At 35.9% G+C, this 6,018-nt stretch overlaps 1 non-coding gene across 1 annotated transcript; it reads left to right on the forward strand.

Annotated features, from left to right (window-relative positions):
* The first annotated feature begins 958 nt into the window (after window positions 1-958).
* LOC119528301 lies at window positions 959-1,064 on the forward strand. The gene has a single exon (XR_005215614.1). It is a non-coding gene; the product is annotated as a U6 spliceosomal RNA (small nuclear RNA).
* Window positions 1,065-6,018: the final 4,954 nt, after the last annotated feature.

Genomic DNA, 6,018 nt, shown 5'->3' on the forward strand with positions numbered 1-6,018 from the left:
AGAAGCAAAAATCCTCTTCCCCAAGACCAGTGGTGGGCATGGCTGATCACTTACGGTTTTCAGTTAGCAACTTAGGATCACTGGGGGCTGAGCTCTGAGGGTAGCCATTGTTTCAACCCACCCTGGACAAAGGTGCGGGCAGAAATTGTTTCAACACCTCCTGGCCAGGGGTGACTATAGTAGAGACTTAAGGACTCTGCACTTAATCAGGGCTAGAGGAGGGACAGTTAGTTGAAGGGTGGCATTTGCTGGAGAAGCAGGAAAACTCACCTTTGGGGAGCTGTTGAGATGCTCTTGGCGCCCTTGCTGATCCTCTCCCAAGGGAAATTTGGAACCGATTTGCAACCCCTTTGTGGGTCCCTGGCCCTGTTTCGGCTGAGAAAGGCTGACTTTGGAAGGTCCTTAAAGGTGTACCCCACCTCCCAGAATTTGTCTTCTAGGCAAAAGTAGCTTGAGATAACGAAAGGAGTGTACAAAACTATAGAGGTGGGCAGTGTGGGGCAAGGTACTGGTGGTTTCAAACATCCAAGAGAGGGAGGTCTGTCTCCTGGGAAACAGAGGGACAATCAAATTCCTGTAAATAGGAGAAATCCAAAACAGCTAACAAGCCAAATCCCAGGACAAGACATAGGCCCAGAAAGGCAGGGAAAACCCCGCAAATTGCATTCACCTTGGGCAGACCTTCCTGACACGAGAGCTGAAGCTCAAGAAAATCTCTCTCATCACTAGCTGGTTACAAAACCAAGAAACAGACATCTCAGGGAATAAAACCCAGAGTTAACATTTTAAAATATTAAAATGTACACTGTGCAACAAGAGTACAAAGCAAACAAAGAAACAAGAAATGATGGCTCATCCAAAGGAAGAGGAAAAAATCCAGAAAACACCAATAAGAACTCCAGGACCATGGCTATATCAAAGAAGGCTTTCAAAAAATAATCTTAAATATGCTCAAGGGGTGTTTGCTTCAGGGACACATATACTAAAACCGGAATAAAACAGAAAGATAAGCATGGTCCCTGTGCAAGGATGACCCCCAAATTCATAAAGTATTCCACATTCCTCAAATATTAACCAAAAAAGAGTTGGGTTAGTTATACTAATACAGGAAAAAATTGACTTTAAGTCAAAAGCTGTAATAAGAAACAAAGAAGGACACTCTCTACGTATTAGTAAAAGGGGAAATCCACCAAGAAGAAATATCAAATAGTTTTGTATCTAGCCATGCTGCCCCAAAATACATGAGGCAAACACTGGCAAAACTGAAGGGAGAAACGGACACCTCCACAATGATAGTCAGAGACTTCAATACACAAAATATACTTTTGTCTAGAAAGAACACCTAGACAAAAGACCGATAAGGAAACAGAGGACTTGAATAATACGATAAATGATCTAGACCTAACAGATAAATGCAGAACACTGCACCCCAAAACAGCAGGATATACATTCTTTTCAAGTGCACGTGGATCAATCTCCAGGACAGACCACATGCTGGATCACAAAACAAATCTCAACAAATTTAAAAAGATTAAAATTACATAAAGCATCTTTTCTGACCATAATAGAATGAAGGTGGAAATCAATAACAGGCAGAGAACTGGAAAATCAAGAAATATTTGGAAATTAAAAAACATACTCAAACAATCGGTGGGTAAAAGAAGAAATTACAAGGGAACTCAGTAAATATCTTGAAATGAATGAAAACAAGAACACAACACCTCAGAACTTACGGGATGCAGCGAAGGCCATGGTGAAGGGGAAATTTAGGGCCCTAAATGCTTACATTAAAAAAGAAGAAAGAGCTAAAATTAAAGACCTAATTGCATACCTGGAGGAATTAGAAATATAACACCAAACTAAACCAAAAGCAAGAAGAAGAAACAATAACAAAGATTAGAGCAGAAATAAGTGAAACTGAGAGTAAAACAAACAATAGAGAGCATTAACAAAACCAAAAGTTGGTTCTTTGAAAAAAATCAATAAAATTGACATGCCATCAGCTAGACTGACAAGGAGAAAAAGAGAGAAGATTAAAATAAAAAACTCAGAAATGAGAGAGCAGACATTACTACTGATCCCACAGAAATAAAAAGGGTCATGAGAGGATACTATGGACAATAATATGACAACAAATTAGACTACCTAGATGAAATGCATACATTCCTAGAAACAGACGAACAACTTATACCAACTCTAGAAAAAAACAGAAGATCTCAACAAACCAATTATAAGTACCATTAAAGAGACTGAATCAGTTATCAAAAACCTTGCAACAAAGAAAAGCCCAGGACTAGATGGCTTCACAGGTGAATTCGACCAATCATTCCAAGAAGAATTAATAATAATTCTGCTCAAACTCTTTCAGAAAATTGAAGAGGAGGGAATGCTACGTAACCCATTCTATGAGGCCAACATCAGTGTAATACCAAAGCCAGTTAAAGAAACTACAAAAAAATTACAGACCAATTTATCTTATGAATATAGATGCAAAAATTCTCAACAAAATACTAGCAAATTGAATCCAACAGCAGATTAAAAGAATTATAACCATGACCAAGTAGGTTTTACCCCAGATATGCAACGGTGGTTAAACACAAGTCAACTGATTAATGTAATATACCACCATTAACAATATGAAGAGAAAAAAAGTCTCATGATCCTCTCAATTGTTGCAGGAAAGGCATTTGACAAAATCCAGTATTCTTAATAAAATTACATTGAAAAATAGGAATAGAAGGAAACTTCTGAAACATGATGAAGGGCATATATGAAAAGACTACAGGTAACATCACACTCAATGGTGAAAGACTGAGAGCTTTCCCTCTAAGACCTAGAACAAGACAAAGATGCCCACTGTCACCACTGTTATTCAACACTGTGCTGGAAATTCTAGCCAGAGCATTTTGGCAAGAAAAAAATACAAAGCATACAAATTGGAAAGGAAGGAGGAAAACATTCACTATTTGCAGAAGACATGATCCTATATACAGAAAGTCCAAAATATCTAAAGCTATTAAAGCTAATAAACAAATTTAGCAGAGTAGCAGGGTGCAAGAAAAACACACAAAAATCAGTAGTGTTTCTATACACTAGTATTAAGCAACGTGAGGAGGAAATCAAGAAAAAATTCCATTTACAATAGCAACTAAAAGAATCAAATATCTAGGAATAAATTTAACCAAGGATGTAAAGGCCTTGTACACAGAAAACTACAAAACATTGGCAAATGAAATCAAAGAAGACCTAAATAACAGGAAGAACATTCTGTTCATGGATTGGAATACTAAATATTGCTAAGATGTCAATTCTACCCAAAATGATTTACAGATTCAATGCAACCCCCCATCAAAATTCCAATACTTACTACTTTGCAGAAATGGAAAAGCCAATTGTCAAATTTATTTGGAAGGGTAAGGGGCACCAAATAGCCAAAGCCACCTTGAAAAAGAAGAACAAAATAGGAGGACACACACTTCCTGACTTTAAAGCTTATTACAAAGCTACAGTGGTCAAAACAGCATGGTATTGGCACAATGATAGATGTACAGACCAATGAAATTGAACTGAGAGTTCAGAAACAGACCCTCATATCTACAGTCAATTGATTTTTGACAAGGCTACCAAGTTCACTCAATTAAAAAATAATAGTCTCTTCAACAAATCATTTGTTGAACTGGATGAACTGGATGTCCATTTGAAAAAGAATGAAGGAGGAACCCTATATCTCACACCACATTAAAAAAATTAACTCAAAATGGATCAAAAACCTAAATATAAGAGCCAGGACCATAAAACTCCTAGAAAAAAATATAGGGAAGCATTTTCAGGATCTTCTGTTAGACAATGGTTTCTTAATTTCTTAGACTTTACACCCAAAGCACAAGCAGCATAAGGAAAAACAGATAAATGGGAGCTTATCAAAATTAAAAACTTTTGTACGTCAAACGACTTTATCACAAAAGTGAAAAGACAACTTACTCAACAGGAAAAAAATATTTTGAAACTGCATATCCAATCAGGGTTTTATATCCAGAATATATAAGAAATCCTACAACTCAAAGAGATAAACAACCCAACTTAAAAATGGGCAAAAGACCCAAATAGACATTTCTACAAAAAGGATATACAAATGGCTAAAAAGCACATGAAACAATGCTCAAAATCATTAGCTATTAGGGAAATGCAAATCAAAACCACGAGATACCATTTCTCACCAACTAGAATGGTTACTATTAAAAAAAAATACACACACACAGAAAACTACATTTGTTGGAAAGGACGTGGAGAAATAGGAATACTCATTCACAGCTGATAGGAATGGAAAATAGTGCAGCCACTGTGGAAGACAGTTTGGCAGTTCCTCAGAAAGCAAAGTATAGAATTACCACATGACTGGCAATCGCTCTACTAGGTAGCCAAAAGAATTGAAAGGACTCAAAAATATTTGCATACGATGTTCATGGCAGCATTATTCACAATTGCCAAAAGACGGAAGCAGCTCAAGTGTCCATGAACCAATGAATGGATAAACAAAATGTGGAATATACATACAATGGACTATCATTCGGCTGTAAAAAGGGATGAAGTCCTGATCCATACAACAACATGGATGAACCTTGAAGATATCATGATGAGTGAAATAAGCCAGACACAAAAGGACAAATATTGTATGATCTCACTGATACGAAAAAATTAGAATAAGCAAACTCACCGAGTTAGAATTTAGATTATAGGTTATGAGGGGCTAAGCTGGTTATAGAAAATGAAGATTTAATGCTTAATTTATACATAATTTCTATTTAGTTTCATTGTGAAGTTTTGGAAATGGATGGTGGAGATCACAGCACAATACTGACTATAATTAACAGTTGTGAATTATATATGTGAATGTGGCTAAAAGGGGAAATTTTAAGTCATATGTATGTTAGTAGAATAAAAATTAAAAGACAAAACATAGAACTGTATGACACAGTGAACCCTATTGTAAACGATGGACTACAGATATTAAAACAAGTAAAAAATATTCTTTCATGAATTATAACAAATGAAATGCAATAATGTAAAGTGTTAACAATAGGATGGTATATAGGAGAAAATACACCTACTGTAAACTATGACTGTAGTTAATAGTACAATTGTAACATTCTTACATCAATTGTAACAAAGGGAACACAATAATGAAAAGTGTCGGCAATGGGATTTATGGGAATGCCATATTTTATACATGATTTTTCTGTAATCCTACAACTTCTATAATTAAAAAATTTTAAAACATATGCTTAAGAAGATAAAAGAAAATACAGAAAGAACTAAAGGATATTTGGAAAACAATGAATGAGCAATACGAGAATCTTGCTAAAGAGACAGAAATTTTAAATAGGAAGCAAACAGAACTACTGGAGTTGAAGACCATAATAACTGAAACGAAAATCTCTTATGGGAGTTTCAAGAGCAGACTGGAGCGGGCAGAAGGAAGAAATCAGTAAACTCAAAGTCAATACACTTGAAATGAGTCAGGCTGAGAAGAAGAAACAAAAAGAATTATTAAAAGTGAAAATAGCATAAGACACCTCTGGGTCACCATCAAGCGGACCAATATACACATTATGGGCATCACAGAAGAAGAGAGAGAGAAAGGGGCCAAAGGAATGTTCAAAGAAATAATGACAGAGAACTTCCCAAATTTAGCAAAAGACGTGAAAATGCATATCCAAGAAGCCCAGAGAACACTAAACAGGATAAATAGGAAGAAAAATACATCCTGTCATATATTGATCACACTATCAAAAGCAAGATCAAGGAGAGAGTTCTGAAAGCTACAAGAGAAAAGCAATGTGTAATGTACAAGGAAGTTTCAATTAGACGAAGTTCTAATTTCTCATCAGAAACCATCGAGGCAAGAAGACAGTGAGTTGAAATACTTAAGGTGCTAAAACAAAACAACTGCCAACCAAGAATTTTATATCTGGTGAGACTTTCTTTCAAAAATGAAGGAGAGATGGAGACATTCTCAGA

Source organism: Choloepus didactylus, chromosome 2 (genome assembly GCF_015220235.1).
Source record: "Choloepus didactylus isolate mChoDid1 chromosome 2, mChoDid1.pri, whole genome shotgun sequence".
Lineage (NCBI taxonomy): Eukaryota > Metazoa > Chordata > Mammalia > Pilosa > Megalonychidae > Choloepus > Choloepus didactylus.